The 17,494-nt window shown below is 41.2% G+C and overlaps 1 protein-coding gene across 4 annotated transcripts in view; it reads right to left on the bottom strand.

The window, feature by feature from the left end:
- Positions 1-17,494, bottom strand: part of Bbs9 (Bardet-Biedl syndrome 9) — a 427,340-nt gene that overhangs the window by 336,436 nt on the left and 73,410 nt on the right. The window lies entirely within an intron of this gene.

Below are 17,494 nucleotides of genomic sequence, written 5' to 3'. Positions count from 1 at the left end.
GATATAAGCACCTACATTTTGAGAAGGCAACCCAAGTTGAATTGGAGATAATGACAACATGGAGTACATTTCCTGAAATGTCAATTTCTATCCCAGGGTTCAATGGACCAGTAAGCCACTGTTTAATATGCCATGTCTTGTTTCTCATAAAAGAAAGCAGTTAAGGTGCTCTATCTTTAATAAAGGTCACAAGGACAGATATGCCACACCAATCATCTTCAAGTCACAGCGCAGCCACCTTAGTAACGATGTCCTAACATCACCAGAACAAAGGACAGAATTCATCCAAAGAGCCTCTCAGGGTGTCAGTGACCATCAAGGCAGCCATGATGCCTGATGATGACACATCACTTTTGGAGAAAAACTCCTAAGAGCTAGCGTTAGATTTTATTCACCAAGCCAGGAACAAAGAAAACACTGCCTATCCAGGCCTAGGTGACTATGCTCCAGAAACTCCACTGTAGGGCTCAGGAAATCAAAGAGTAAGAAGAGGGCTCCCTCTGCTGTTGCACTAAGAATCAAGGTTGCCAGGCAACAACTGACTGGAGTTGTTTGGGTGTCAGGAGAGCCTCACTATGTAGCCAGGCTGACTTTGAACTTCAGTCCCCAACACTCTATATCCAGACAGAAATTTACTTGTTAAAAATGTTCCAGACTCATTCCCGTATTTCCTGGGATTCTACTATCCCCTATCAAAGACTCCCTTCATTCGATGCCTTAAAACACTGGAATATGGGCTGTGGCGATAAATGAGTATGTGAAAGCCAGAACCCACACCAAGTGCCTGGCATGGTAGTTTGTTCTTGCAACCCCAGTGCTGGGGTGTCAGACACAGATTTTCCTGGGGCTCCCTAGTCAGCCAGCCTTGTCTACTCGGAGATTCCAGGCTGGTGAAAAAACAGAGAGAAATAAAGGTGGACAGTAACCAAGAAATGGTACCCAAGGTTGTCCTCTAGCCTCCAAAAGATTGTTGTATGAGAAATGTACAACTAAGTAAGACCATTTATATATTTCAAATGACCCTTTCTCAGTAAGAGCTCCACTGTCTGAGTTTCATTCTGTGTTCCAGGGGTACCTGAGAGACATCATACAAACAGGAAAGCAAATAAATAAAGCAGAATTGAAATGTACCTGAGGAGAACAAAGACAGCAGTCTGCAATGGTCTTGTCTCACAGAAGTCCAGTGAAATTACTGGAATCACTTAAAGACTCAACACAGCAGCCACATCAGGAGAACTGGCCTGCACATCACCAGCACTTCTAACCCAAGCAGTTCTTCTGCAAGGGAGAAAAGTCAAGTGTTGTTCTCATGTGAAGAGAACTGAAACCCAGGGAAGCTCTGTGGTCTAAGGAACATGCAGCAGCTAAACAGCTGGAGCACACAGCTGTCTTCCGGTCTGCACACCAGCTGTGTGGATCCATACTGTAGGCATCGAAAAACATCTCATTGATTCCAGATTTATTGTGGCCTACCATCACAACTTCATGCTGTATACTTATTATTTTATGTCTAAATATGATGTTATTTTGACAGATAAAGCTTGATCTAGTTGTTCATCAAGAAATTATAAAATAGAGAAAAATCACTTAATGTCAGTTATCTATGTTGAATAAAATATTTGTTAAAGCAGGATTTTAATATCAATATCGTATTAATATTATAATAAATTATAATTATTATATAGTAATAAATTGTATCTTACTAGATATAATTATTATGATATTATAATATATTATTATAAAGAATAAGGTGGCACACGCCTTTAATCCCAGCACTTGGGAAGCAGAGGCAGTGGATCTCAGTAAGTTTGAGGCCAGTCTGGTCTATAAAGTGAGTTCCAGGACAGCCAGGACTGTTATACAGAGAAATCCTGTCTCAAAAAAAACAAAAAATAAAAATGAAAAAATAAAGTATATCAATACACTGCCAAAAAACAAAGGAAATAAATTCAGAAGCCAAAACCTAAGTGAAAGTGGAACCCACAAAGGTACAAAGAGCCCTCGGGACATTTTCCTAAGCCAGATAATCTACCCATGAGCTTTCGTTTTCCTGGTCTCAAATGACATAGAGAAAAGGAGAGAATAAGGAGGAACGACCTAATATGGGGACCCCAAAAGACCCTTACAATGTCTCCATTCCCATCCACCCCACAGTAAAAACCTAAGACCACTAAGAACTTGACCCCTAATATAAACAGAATTCAAAAACAGCATTACCTCAACCAAAGGGGAAAGAAGATACAGTGCACACATCAAAACTTGGAACCAGATGAAGGAAAAAAAAACCCTCTGAAGAATTCATAAAATTCATGCTGATTTTAATGTGAGTGCGCAGACTAAACCATTCTATCAGATAGCAAAAAAAAAAAAAAATCTAAACCTGTGAGTTTAGAATAAAATGGTCCTGGGTTAGAAATACCACCAAGCAGAAAGCTCAGACCTTTAAAGGAACACACCAATCATTCACGTGGATAAAGTTCTGAAAAATGTGACCTCACAGTCAAAATCACAATATACAAGGACCTGAAGGAAATATGAGCAAGAGACAGCAACTTAATAGCAGAATTGGAATCACAAAGACTTCACAAACTGAATATGACAGAACATAAAAATATGACATTCTCTAAGCCTAAGGAAATTAAGGCAAGCATTAAAAATATGGTCAAGGGCAACCTGAGCAGACCCAGAGGTATGCCTAGCCATGACTGAAACCTCCCCAACATGTGATGTATGGCCTTGAGCAAAGCAGCCACAAATGTGTCCACCATGTTTCCTTCCTAAATTATGACCTTAAGCTGAGCGTTGAGGCGCATACTCTCTAACTGAGCATGCTCAGGAGTGTGCCCACATTTAAAGCACTCCTATGAATATATGTAAGTTCCCAGATAAAATCTCAGGACTTCCTTGCTCAGGAGAGGCACTGCTTCCCAAATAGATCCCATGCTCTCCTTTCCTCCTGGCTCTTTAAAAATATATATATAAATGTATTATGTATGACTATATATATATTTATGTATACAGTAAAATATTCTTATCAATAATTAAGCAGATTTTATCAGAATCTATGAAAACAAATGCTGGGACAGAGTTAACAAAGCTAGCATGTGTCCAAGACCAGTGTAAGAGGAAGAAGGCTAGCCAGGATGGTGGACAAGCTTATGATCTCAGCACTCAAGAGGCTGAGGAAAAATAACATCCAGTTCAAGGCTAGCCTGGGCCACAGAGAGAAACACTGTGTCAGACAGAATTTGTCATTCTAAACATCAATGATGTAGGAAAAAGAAAAGTAAGTCTAAAATTATGTAAAATACACCCCAGTAATACAGAGAAAAATGCAGTTAAGTTAAAACTCACAACAGGGCAAAATGGCCTCACATGCGCACAGCTGGGCTGAGGCCGAGTGACTGAGATGTGGTGCAATGACAGAGTGAACCCCTTCACATTCAGTTCTCAGAACCTTAAATAGAGGACAGGAAAAGGACAAGTAATGGCTGAGCATTATCTAGAATTATTGGACATCAGACCCTTCAAATTCATAAAACCCCAAGTTAGATAAGTAGAAATAAGACTTCTCTTAGGTGTCCCATAAGTAGAAATAAGACTTCTCTTAGGTGTCCCATAAGAAGCCACAAAACACCAAACATGTACACAGAATCTCCTAATAGCACACAGAAAAGGCAGATCATCTAATGAAAAAAATGGGATCATCTAAAAACTTGCTTCCTTCAATGAATCGAAAAAGAACTGTCAACATAACACTGTATGTCCAGCCTTCCACACATTTGCACATGCACACATATGCACATGCATACACACACTCCTAAGATATAAAGACAAATATAAATATTTAATCATTAATAAAATGTTGTAGAATAATATTTTAAGGTGTGTCACTTTTGTTTATGCTCTGGAACATTTAATGATGCAAAGATGTGTTTGATTAAATAAAATTCACCTGTGGTCAGGAGGCTGAGTCAGCAACTAGCTGACAGGAAGTGGAAGGGAGGAGCCAGGTGGAAAAGGGTTTTTAAGGAGGGTAAGGCACCAGGGTTTTTTAGAGGATGCAAACAAGGAGAGGAGGTGAGCTACTTGCTATTCAGCCTCTTTGAGGAGCAGAATTCCACCTTAACCTCTGAATCTTGAGTTCTATAGAGGGACATAGATTTAGTTAAATTCCCTTCAAAGCTTTGAAAGAGTCAGTGCCTGAGGGAACAGAATTTCCTCAGGCTGCAGCTCTTGCGGCCTAACCACTGCTGGTAGTGGCAGAGTTGCAGTTGCTGAATCGGACAGCCATGGCTTAAAAGTCAGCAACAATTTTTTAAAAGGACAATAATAAAACAAGGCTTCTATTCACAATAGATACCAAAGCAGCCACATTCCTAAGCCCAGTGCCTGCCCCCGGCCCCAGCACTACAGATATAACTCAGGATTCCTCACATGTCGGGCAAGCACTCTCCAACTAAACACTGGATCACAGATCACAAATTCACTTCCTCAGGAGAGCCAAATTAATCAATAAACCCCTTGATATATCTTTATTATCATCACTTCTCTCATTATAATTGTGATTTTGTACTTCCTGGTTTTAGAATTGATGTTTTTATCTTTCTTCTCAAACCCTCTTGACACAGGGAGCTGAGTTTTGTGCATACATACTTTTCAGTTTGGCCAGCACCCTTTGTTGAGGACACTGTCTTCTCCTCTGCTGTGTATTTTTTGGCCTTTGTCAAAAAGAAGGAATGAAGAAGGAAGGGAGGGAGGGAGGGAGAAAGGAAAGCCCAGGTGGAAAGGAGTGTGGGGTTATGTGTGGGTCCTCAAGACTACTTTACTGATTAATGAGTTTGTTTTCACGCCAGGACCATGCTGTTTTTTATTACTATAATATTCTGTAGTATATCTTAAAATCTGGGGTGATGATACCTCTTGCTGGTTTTTATTATTATTATTATTATTATTATTATTATTATTATTATTATTATTATTTAGGATTGTCTTGGCCACTCTGGTTTTTTTTTTTTTTAAACTGAGGATCGAACCTAGGACCTTGCGCTTGCTAGGCAAGCGCTCTACCACTGACCTAAATCCCCAACCCTAATAAGAAGCCTTTTTTTTTTTTTTTTTTTTTTTTTTTGGTTTTTCAAGACTGAGTTTCTCTATGTAGCTTTGCACCTTTCCTGGATCTCGCTCTGTAGCCCAGGCTGGCCTCGAATTCACAGATATCCGCCTGCCTCTGCCTCCCGAGTGCTGGGATTAAATGCATGCACTACCACCACCCCAGCTCACTCTGGGTTTTTTAATTTTCATATTAAATTTAAAATTTTTTAAATTTCTGTGAAGACTTGCATTGTAATTTTATGGAAATTGCATTGAATCTATAGATTTGTTTTGGTGGGATGGCCACTGTCACAATATTATTCCTGCCAATCCAGGAGTAAGGGCAGTCTGTCTGTCTTCTGGCATCTTCAATTTCTTTTTTCAGTGTCTTAAATTTTTTGCTCTGCAAGTCTTTTACTTCCATGGTTAGATGTATTCCAAGACATTTTAATTTTTGAGTCTTTTATGAATGGTCTTCTTTCCCTGATTTCTTTCTTACTGTTATCTGAATATAGGAAGGCTATGATGTTTTTGCATTAACTTTGTATCCTGCTATTTTGCTGGATACTTGTCAGCTTTGGAATTTTCTGATAGTCTTTAGAATCTTTTATGTATAGAACCACATCATTTGCAGATAAGAACACTTTAACTTCTTCCTTCTGTTTGTATTCTCTGTTTCTCCTTCGCTTGACTAACTGCTCTAGCTAAGACTTCAAGTATAATGTTGAACAGGAGGAGGCAGAGTGGACATCAATGCCTTGTGGATGATTCTAGTGAAACATTTTGAGTTTCTCCACTTAGGATGATGCTGGCTGTCAGCATCCTGTACATTGTCTTCATTGTGCTAAGGTATGTTCCCCATATCTGTAGACGTTCCAGGACTTCCATCAGGAATGGATACTGAACTCTGTCAATTGCTATTTCATCTAATGAGATGATTATGTGCTTTCTGTACTTTATATGGTGGACTATATTTTAAACAGATGCCTGCATGGATATGGGGAAATGAGAACACTCAGTACTAACAGGAGTACAAACTGCTATAACTATTATGGAAGTCAGTGTGGAGGCCCCTCAAAATACACACACACACACACACACACACACACACACACTATATATATATATATATATATATATATATATATATATATATATCATGTGATCCCATTATACCACTCTTCAACATATATCCAAATGATACTATATTCTACTACAAAGATACCTGTTCATTCATATTCATTGCTGCTGTATTCACAATAGCCAGGAAGTGGAAACAGCTGAGATTCCCATCAATTGACAAATGGGTAATGAATATGGCATATTTATACAAAGAAGTATCATTCAGTATCAGAACATGGTCAAAGAATGGAGTCATTTGAAGGACACTGTCAATAGGACAAAAAAGGCAGTCCACAGAAGGGGAAAAGATTTTCATCAACCCCACATCTGACAGAGCACTGATATCCAAAAAATATAGAGAACTCAAGGAACTAGACACCAACAAACTAATTAATCCAATTTAAAAATGGGCTATAGGGGTTGGGGATTTAGCTCAGTGGTAGAGCGCTTGCCTAGCAAGCGCAAGGCCCTGGGTTTGGTCCTCAGCTACAACAACAAAAAAAAAGGGGGGGGGGGTTACAGATCTAAACAGAGAATTCTCAACAGAAAAATCTCAAATGGCTGAGATACGCTTAAAGAAATGTTCAATATCCTTAGACATCAGGGAAATGCAAACCAAAATGACTCTGAGATTCCATCTTACACCTGTCAGAATGGCTAAGATCAAAAATACAAGTGACAGCTCATGCTGGAGAGGATGTGGAGCAAGGGGAACACTCCTCCACGGCTGGTGAGAATGCAAACTTGTACAGCCACTTTGTAAATCAATATGCAGTTTCTCAGAAAATTGGGAATTGATCTACCTCAAGACCCAGCTATACCACTGCTGGGAATATACCCAAAGAACATTCTACCATACCACAAGGACACTTGCACAACCATGTTCGTAGCAGCTTTATTCCTAATAGCCTTAAACTGGAAACACCCTAGATGTCCCTCAATCAAAGAATGGATAAAGAAAATGTGGTACATTTACACAGTGGAGCATTACTCAGCTGTTAAAAACTATGATATCAGGAAATTTGCTGGCAAATGGATGGAACTAGAAAAGATCATCCTGAGTGAGGTAACCCAGACTTAGAAAGACAAACATGGTATTTACTCACTCAAAAGTGAATATCAGCCATAAAGTAAAGAAGAACCATGCTACAACCTATAGACCCAGAGAAGATAAGTAACAAGGAAAACTCAGGGGGGGGGGGGTGTCCTTAAGTCTCATCCTGAAGGGGAAATAGAATGGACAGTGCCAGTGGATAGGGAAAGGGACCTGGAAGGGGAATGGGGATGGGAACAGGAGGGACCAGGTTGGGGGAGGATGGAGGGAGAGAGTACTGGGGAAGACAACTGGAACCAGGGGCATCTCTGGGATGAGCTAGAAACCCAGTGCAATGGAAACTCCCAGGGATCTATTAGGGTAACCCTAAATAAGACTTGTAGCAATGGAGGATACAGACCCTGAACTGGCCATCTCCTGTAACCAAGCAAGACTTCCAGTAAAGGGTCTGAGACACCAATGCAACCACAAACCCTTCAATCTACAATTTGTCCTGACTAGAAGATGTGCTGGGGTAAAGGCAGTGCAGACGTTGTGAGGGTGACCAGCTGATGACTGACACCCATACCATGAGAGGGAGCTCCCTGCTAAGGGCCAGGACCCAAGAACAGAACACCCCAAGGCCTAGGATAGAACCAAACACAAATGATGAAAGAAAGAGTGCTGTGGATATTGATCTGTATAAATAAAATGCTGATTGGCCAGTAGCCAGGCAGGAAGTATAGGCGGGAAAAGGAGAGAGGAGAATTCTGGGAAGGGGAAGGCAAAGGAGAGAGAAATGGTCAGCCGCCACCATGACAAGATGTAAGGTACTGGTAAGCCACGAGACACGTGGCAAAGTATAGATGAATAGAAGTGGGTTAATTTAAGATAGAAGTAGATAACAAGAAGCCTGCCACGGTCATACAGTTTATAAACCATGTAAGTTTCTTTGTGATTACTTGGTTGGGTCTGAGCGTCTATGGGCCTGGCAGGTGAGAGAGATTTGTCCTGACTGTGGGCCAGGCAGAAAAACTCTAACTACAAATGGTGCCCAACGTGTTGGCAAGAGTTTCCACCTAAAACCTGAGAAAAAAAGATTCTAAAACGGAGCTAAAAACAGCTTCCTAGTTGTCTCTCTCAAGTTAGTGGCAGCCTGCTGGTTTGAGCTACTATGGTGGGTTCCTGGCCTGTGCGTCTGACCTGCAGTGTGGCGGAAATGAGGAGTCTACAAGCAACACTTTACTCCACTGCATGGTGGATTTAGCCTTCACTAGTTTAAAAAAAAAAAAAAGGTTTCTGGGCTGTGCGCTGCTTTGACAGAACTGCTTCTGATAGTTGATGGTACACATGGCTCCAGACCCAGAGCTGGCAGTAAACTGTACCACCGCCATGTTGGGAAGCTGGGGTGGGTGGAGCCAGCAGCCACAGCTGTGTTTCAATCTTACAAAGATGGATATTACACAGAGAATCTGGTTTGTGTTGTCTTTGGGATTTTTAACTACAGAAAAAGATTTGATCGTAAAAGCTGTTGAGTTAAACAAATATGGAAATTTTAAAGGTACTTTGACTTCAAAATTTGGATATAAGGACATGTTGCTTTGGAAAAGAGTCTCTGCTTTTGTTTCCACAGAAAGCCAGAGGCTGTGGATTTGTTCCAGATTAAGATACATCAGGTTTGATCAGCCAAGAACACCTGAAAGATATCTGATGACACCATGGCCCAGATGATCCAACATCCAGAATGGTTTCAAGGCAACTGGCTCAGAGGTTCACCCTCACAGACTACTCCATAATCCTAAAATTTTCTTTGTGTCCCCATAAGATACAGCGCCCCCCTCCAGCAGGAAGTAGTAAGAAAAACTACGCCCACATTCCCAAAATTATCAAGCTGGCTTTGGAGATGGAATTGGCTCACTCCTTCTCTAAACTCAGACATATTACTAAAAGAAAAGGTTAAGAGATTCTTGTGTCCCAAATCAGAAGAGCCCTCTGGTTTGGGACAGAGAAAAACCAATATTTTTATTTAAACCAGGTTGATTATAAATGTGATCTCTTTCTAAAGATGAAAAGGGGATATGACACAGGTATAATAGGATGAAAGGGTAGATTAAGAAATTTACTTCTAAAGAGCAACAACTCATTTAAAATGTTTTACATTGGTATAGATTTTAGTCTATTGATACAAACTTAAAGTTAATTTTGTTATACTGTGTGTATCTTTCTACTCTTGTTTAAGGTATTATGTTTGCACAGTGCATTTAAAATTATAATGGATAACTAAAAACATCTATGATAATCATACTCGTAGCCATGTTAGGTAAGTCTTCTAGGTATACGCAGAGATATTTCAGATAGATAGGTAATCTTCAAATACTTCAAAGACCTACAGAATATGGCATTTAAAATATTTTTAAAATTTAGACTTTCTGGACAATGAGACATGTCTGCTCCTGGCAGCACCGATTTACTTCAGAGAGGAGGATGAGCATTGAAGACACTTCATATGGAGTTTATCTTCACCTTGGCAAAAATAGCCATTTGGGCAAGAAACTGTTCTTGCTTGGACTGCTTGATCAACTGGACATGCAAGACCCATAGAAAGGTGACCACTGAACTTTGCTTGACAAAATGGTCCTTCAGGTTCCTGCTTTGCAGAGGAAACTGCCAGACATTCATTCTACAGGACACTGAAAAAAATGACCAAGATACTCTAGCCTTTTGGACTGAAGACAAATGCCCCAACTTTACAAAGGAACATTAGGTGACTGTCCAGGCTGCCAGCTGTCTCTGTCTACCCTACAAGACTCCTGAAAGTTGCTTGCATCCTTCTCCCGGTTCTCAGGTAATATTATATCCTTCTGAGGTCTTTGATGTGGTTGAAGACTAGATAGTTATAATTTCCTCAATTATGATAAAAGATCAGTTAGATATAAAAACCTCAGACTCACAAATATAAGATAGATAGGATATCTTCCTTAATATTGTAACTGTAATTCTTGCTTAATAATTGTTTTGTTATATGTAATTTTACTATGTAAAAGTTAGAACCTTCCTTTTAAAAAAAAAAAAAGAAAAGGGGAAGTGCTGTAGATATTGATCTGTATAAATAAAATGCTGATTGGCCAGTAGCCAGGCAGGAAGAATAGGCGGGAAAAGGAGAGAGGAGAATTCTGGGAAGGGGAAGGCAAAGGAGAGAGAAAGAAATGGCCAGCCGCCGCCATGACAAGATATAAGGTACTGGTAAGCCACAAGACATGTGGCAAAGTATAGACTAACAGAAATGGGTTAATTTAAGATAGAAGAAGCAGATAACAAGAAGCCTGCCACGGCTATACAGTTTGTAAACAATGTAAGTTTCTGTGTGTTTACTTGGTTGGGTCTGAGCATCTATGGGCCTGGCGGGTAAGAGAGATTTGTCCTGACTGTGGGCCAGGCGGGAAAACTCTATCTACAAAAGAGAGACGGGGGAAGGGAGGGGAGGAGGGAGAGAGAGAGACAGAGACAGAGACAGAGGAGAGACAGAGACAGAGAGGAGAGGGAGAGAGAGAGAGAGAGAGAGAGAGAGAGAGAGAGAGAGAGAGAGAGAGAGAGAATGAGAATTCCTACAATATCCTGCTAAACTCATAGATTGGTACCTAGCCCAACTGTCATCAGAGAGGCTTCACCCAGCAACTGATGGAAACAGATGCAGAGACCCACAGCCAAACATTAGGTGGAGCTCAAGGAATCCTGTGAAAAAGAGGTGGGGGGATTATAAGATCCAATGGTGTCAAGGACAAAGAAAACCCACAGAACCCACCTAACCTGCCTCACAGGGGCTCACAGAGACTGAACCAACAACCAGAGAGCCTGCATGGGGCTGACCTAGGCCCTCTGCACATATGCGACACAGTTATGAGTAACTTGGTCTTCATGTGGGACTCCCAGCAGTGAGAGTGGGCATGTCTCTGACTCTGTTGCCTGGTTTGGGGTCCCATTCCTCCTGCTGGATTCCCTCATCCAGCCTTGGTGGATGAGGGGGTGCCTGGTCTCACTGCAGCTTGCTATAGGATGGCTGGCTGACATCCATGGGATGCCCACCTGTATCTGAAGAGAAGCAGTAGAGGAGGAGTGGATGGGGGAGGGGAAGGGGCTGGGAAGAGGGAAGGGAGGGGAAGCTTTGGTTAGAATGTAAAAACAAGAAAATAAATTTTAAAAAAAGAAAGAAAAAGAAGAAAATGAAATTCAGAGATCAAAAGATGAAGCTGTAAATAATAATTCTGAGTGAGGTAACCCAAACCCAGAAAGACAAACAGCACTCTCATATGTGGATGCTAGCTTTGAAACTTTAAATATTTGTCTTTAAATTGGAGTACCCACAGAAGTCAGGAACCCAGTGATGGGCATTAGGGGTCACTTTTAAATTAAAGAATGCAGAACAGTGGTATATAAAGGGAAGATGGGGAATAATTGAGCAAGGAGGATCCAGTGAGACAGGGCAAAGGAGCAGGGTACAGGGATAAGTAACACTAAAGTATTGGTGAAATTATTAAGGCCACTCCTTGTAGTTAAAAGGGAGGTTTATTTTGTGGGGTAACTTACAAATGAAGGGATAGGTTGTAGGGTCTAGCAAAGGTCTGGAGAACACTGCTCAGTCTACCTCCTGTGTCCCGCGTCCCCGAACCAAGAGAGCGCGCGCCCCTCCTCTCTCCCTTGGGTCTTCTGCTTCCTCCTCCACCACGCCTTGTGGGCGTGACCATTACCGAAGCCTCAGTGGGGGTTGGAACTTCCAGGCCAATGCTGGGATGGCTATCCACTACATCTCCCCCTTTTGTCTAAGTAAGAAAGTTCTAACCTAATACAAGACTATATACAAAGAGATGGTTATCAAATATTGTCCAGGAGTAATGAGGGATAATGACCTAGATAAGTTGGAATTACAATAAGTGCAAACAATATCAAGCAAAAAACACATAGTAAAATCCAGGGAAGTCTAGGGCATGGGTAGGCGGCGTGTTACAAAGATCATTCCAAAAGGTGTCCTATCCTAAAGAACCTGAGTCTAATACTTAATATATTCTATCTAAGATATTATATATGTATATATACTAAGTTGTAACTATAACTGTTAATCTCCAACCTCATCAAAGACCTGAGAAGGAATATAATAATACCTGAGAAATGGGAGAAGGACACAAGCAACTTTCGGGAGTCTTGCAAGAATAGACAGAGACAGCTGGCAGCCTGGACAGTCACCTAATGTTTCTCAGCATCGTTGGTGCTTTCAAATTGGCTACAGGCCTAGAGTATCTGACAGACCATTTTCAGAAGCAGGCTATCCACTACACTAAAGACCTTTGAAAAAGCCATATGGAAGCCTACTACTGGAAAAGCTTCCTACAATACATACATGTATATGTAATGTTAAAATAGAGTTGCCCTGTAACAAGGGACAACATCTCTCCTAGACACCAGAGGCTATCAAATTAAAAGCTCAGTGTCAGGGATGGGTTCTCTCTCTTTGTCTTTGTCAGTGGGGTCCCATATACTCAAAAATGTTACAGACTAGTTCTGCTTCTCTTGGTTACTTGCCAGAACTTGATGGTAACAGTGTATTGCTGAAGATGCCATACACCTGAGTCAAGAATATGAATGAATCAAGCTGGTGCAGACCTGGGAGCTTCATCCCTACTGGCTAGCTTTCATCGTTCTGGAAGGTGCTGTGCCTGCTACTGGGAAGAAACGTAATTGCACTCTTTCCTGGCTGTGAATCATGCAAGCTTTAATAATGACCAGCCGATGGTACAATAGCAGAACGGAGGTAATGGGAGTAACCAAGCAGCTCCTGTTTGGATTCCAGGCTGTTCCACAGGACAGAACTCATATTTGTCACCATTAACTTAGCCAAGAACCCATGGCCAGGTAGGCCACAGATCCTAGGGCAGAACCTACTATTATTATTCTATTAAAAAACTCACTCTGCCAGGCTCCGTAGAGAATGCCTTTACTCCCAGCACTCAGGAGACAGAGGCAGATGGATCTCTGTGAGTTTGAGGCCAGCCTGGTCTACAGAGTGAGTTCCAGAGCAGCCACAGCTAACTAGAGAGATCTTGTCTCCAAAAATATGAATAAATAAGTAAACTGATTTATCATTATACTCATAGATGAGTGCATCATCTCTGACAACTGGCCAGGGTGCAGAGAATGAGAGACGTCAGAGTGATCAACCCTAAAGGGGACATCTGTGTCACAGAACCCACTCCCAAGGCTCACAGTTCATCATGGAAGAAAAGTGGAAAAATTCTAGGAGCCAGCAGTGATGGACAACTCCAAGGAACCAGAAACAAGCGGGAAACAACACATATTCATTCACAGCAGTTGTGACAGTATGCACAAGTCCTGAGACAGATCAAGCCAGGAAAAAACCCAGCTTGGAAAGGCCCTGGGCCTAGCTGAGCAGCCAATGGCAACTGATGGATGCTGGGGAAGAGTTTTCTTCAAGAATGTGGCCCCTGAGAAGCTAGCCGTGCTCCAATAGAGGGTCCCACACCCATGGACACACTGGCAGCACTTGGTGGACTCAGGATTTTAAAAAATTCAACTTGGGAGGAAACTATGCTGGAGAGGAAGAGGAGGATGCTCGATCAAAACACATGATATGCATGTGCAAAATTCTCAACAACAACAACAAAGACTCATACAAGTGAAAAGTAAGATTTTCCCCAACAATATAAAATGTTAAATAGTAAGGCATAATGTGTTTCCATATGGAAAAAATAAGAAGCAAAAATCTCATTCACTAAAATATGTATCATTTTAAAACAATGTGGAACAAGGTTCTAATTTTGAGAGTGTAGAATTCAATATGCTATTTTTTAAAAAGTTTATTATTTCTCTGAAATTTTATATAATGTTGATTGTATGCATCCCCTCCCTACATTACCCTTCCTTCTGACTTTGTGTCCCTTTTCTCCATCAAGACTAACTCATGCTGCACAACTACTTTTGCATGTGTGGCCTTCTTGGAGCGTGGTCACCTTACAAAGGGAAAGACTCGGAGAGAACCGACTGCCCCTCTTCCGGCAGCCTCCCTAGGCTGGGCATGGGACTCAGCGCCCACCTCCCTCCCCGTGCTGGGCTCCCGTCTGGCTCTGTGCTTGCAATGGTCTTATGCATGCTCTCATAAGTACTGTGAGTTCATATGAGCAGCTGCCCTGCGGTGTCCAGAAAAGACTGCTATCACCTCTGGCTCGCTCTTACACTCTTTGTGGCCCTTCTTCCATGATGATTGCTGAGCTTTAGAAGGAGGGATGTGGTGGTACTGATGTCTCATTTAGGGCTCAGCACTCTGCAGACCCTTATTCTCTGTACCTTAGCCAGCTATGGACCTCTGTGTTAATTCCTATCTACTGCATCCACACTGAAGCTTCTCTGATGAAGGCCAAGTGGTGGGTTGAATGAGAATGGCCCCCCATATGCCCATATCTGAATGCTTGGTCACCAGTAGGTGGACCTGTTTAGGAAGGATTAAGTGCTGTGACCCTGTTGGAGAAGGTGAGTTTTGAGGTTTCAAACACCCATGCCATTCCCACTTAGCACTCTCTCTGCCTCCTGCTTGTGGATCAGACATGAGCTCTCAGCTACCGCTGCATGCCTGCTTGCTTGCCACCACGTACCCGCTATGATGGTCATGGACTCATCCTCTGAAACTGTAAGCCCTAATAAACTTCCTTCTGTCAGTTTCCTTGGTCAGGCCATCATGTTTATCACAGCAACAGAAAGCTGAAGCAGGAGACTGCCACAAGTGTGAGGACCACATGGGCTATATAGTGAGACCTAAAAAGCTAAAGAACTATTAATATAAAACTGATATATTATGATGTATGTGTGCATAAGCATCTTATGCAGTCAAAATGACGTAAAACAGTATACAGTTTAAATTAGACTGGAAAAAAGTATTAGTACTGCATAAAAAATAATAATAATGTGTTGATATCTCAAAATTGCTACAATAGATTTTAGCTGGGCATCATATCACACACCTGCCATTCTAGTTCTTAGCAATCTAAGTAGGAAACTCACAAGTTCAAAACTACCCTAAGCTACACAGAATGAGATCCTATCACCCAAAAAAAGTAATGAATGAATAAATAACATCACAGATGCAAAAATAAAGTATTTTTAAAGACAGGGTAGATTTACATTTAATGGCACAGGATGACAGTCATATTTCAATATTAAAAATCTAGATATGAACATTGTAATTCATTTGTTTTAAAAACAGGTATTTGTATAAATGAGCATACAATATTCTGAATTAAAAATTAGTCATAAAATTTAAATGTCCACTGTTATTACTACTTTTTATTTGTTTAACTGAATTTGAGAATTCTAAAACACATAGTACTATAGTAATAAAAATACTTCATAAAGCAATTTCATTATGCAGGGACTACATATCCATAGGTCATACATAAATCTATTTCAAGCCAGTTCCTAGTAAAAAGTTAAAGTAAAAAAAATAAATAAAAGATTATTTACATAATTTTACATATATGTGAACTGTGCTGGTGTGCCCTTAGAGAAAATAGCCAAACATTTCAGGTAAGTCATGAGTGTGATATGCCCAGGTGTCAGCTCTTCTCTCCCTTCAGTTCCTGTTGTGTGCACACACAACCTGGTCCTTCCTATGTACCCGTGCACGACACTTCCATCTTCAGTCCTGCGTGCCAACTTTCTCAAAGACAAAAGCGATATCAGTAAATCAGAGAACTGAATTTAATGTCCTTGCAGCAGAAGCTGATACATTTTATGCACCTTTACAAAACAAGTATTATGACAAAGAATGCCATAAAGCTAATAAAATAAGGTTTCGCTTTTTTGACATGCATAGGGCAGTCAATATTTTTTTTAAATCATGAAGCTCAAATGCACTATAAGCTTGTAAGAAAGGAAACCTCTCTCAAGTTCAAAATTCTCATTGCTCAAAAGTAATAAAAATTCCCTAGAGCAGCAGGGTTTTGATTTTAATAGAAGTTTGCCACCATCTTCTGCTGAAGGGAAAGCCAAGCCTTTGTCTCCTACATCAGACCAGAGCTGAATGCTGCCTTAAAGAAAGAAAAAGAAGCAGTTGGACGTGGCCTGTCTGCCTGCCTTCCTCCCTGTCTGTGGATGAGAATGATCAGAAAATCGCCCACATACAATATTGCTATACATTAGAACTTAATGTCTAGAACTTAAGCATTTGTGTCACAAAAATTGTATCCTTGAGTTCTCATAACGCAAAAAGTAAATGCTACTCTCATTCTAAAGATGAAAGTCAGAATACAAAGCTGGACTTAAAAGAGACAAAAAATATTTTGTCTTTATACATGGGTACGCATACACACATGTGCATATACGTATGACAGAAAGAAGGCTGAGGAAGAAGAAATAGAGGGAAGAAAGGAAAGATGGACTGGGAGGCTGTGTAATTAGCTTGGTTGTGATGACTGCTTTGTAATGTATGTATAAATCAAGTCATCAAGTTGTACAGTTTAAATACACAAAAGTTTTCATTTTTTTGTTTGTTTTTTCGAGACAGGGTTTCTCTGTAGCTTTGGAGCCTGTCGTGGACTATCTCTGTAGACCAGGCTGGCCTCGAACTCACAGAGATCCACCTGCCTCTGCCTCCCAAGTGCTGGGATGACAGGCGTGCGCCACCACCGCCCAGCAAAAGTTTTAATTTTTAATGATACTCTGAGGAGTTAGCAGGGAATGAACAGTCAAGGGAAAGAGTAGCATTCCCACAAACAGCTGGACTGTAGAGAGATAATGCCTGTCTTAGCTGGGTTTCTACTGCTGCAAAAAAACACCATGACCAAAAAGCAAGTTGGGGAGGAAAGGGTTTATTTGGCTTATACTTCCACAGCATTGTTCATCACCAAAGGAAGTCAGGACAGGAATGCAAGCAGGCCTGGACCTGGAGGCAGGAGCTGATGCAGACTCTGTGGAAGGGTGCTGCTTACTGACTTGCTCCCCATGGCTTGCTAGCCTGCTTACAGAACCCACAACCACAGCTCAGGGATAGCACTACCCACCATGGGCTGAGCCCTCCCCGACTGATCACTAATTGAGAAATCACAGCTGGGTCTCATGGAGGCATTTCCTCAACTGAGGCTCCCTCCTCTGATGACTCTAGTGTGTGTCAAGTTGGCACAAATCCAGCCAGTACACACCCCCCACCTTGCAGCTGGGGTACCCTCACTCGCCTTTGCTATTGCC

The sequence above is a fragment of the Onychomys torridus genome, chromosome 7, assembly GCF_903995425.1.
Source record: "Onychomys torridus chromosome 7, mOncTor1.1, whole genome shotgun sequence".
NCBI lineage: Eukaryota > Metazoa > Chordata > Mammalia > Rodentia > Cricetidae > Onychomys > Onychomys torridus.
Note: the sequence above shows the minus strand (reverse complement) of the source record. Positions and strands in the feature narration are given on the sequence as shown.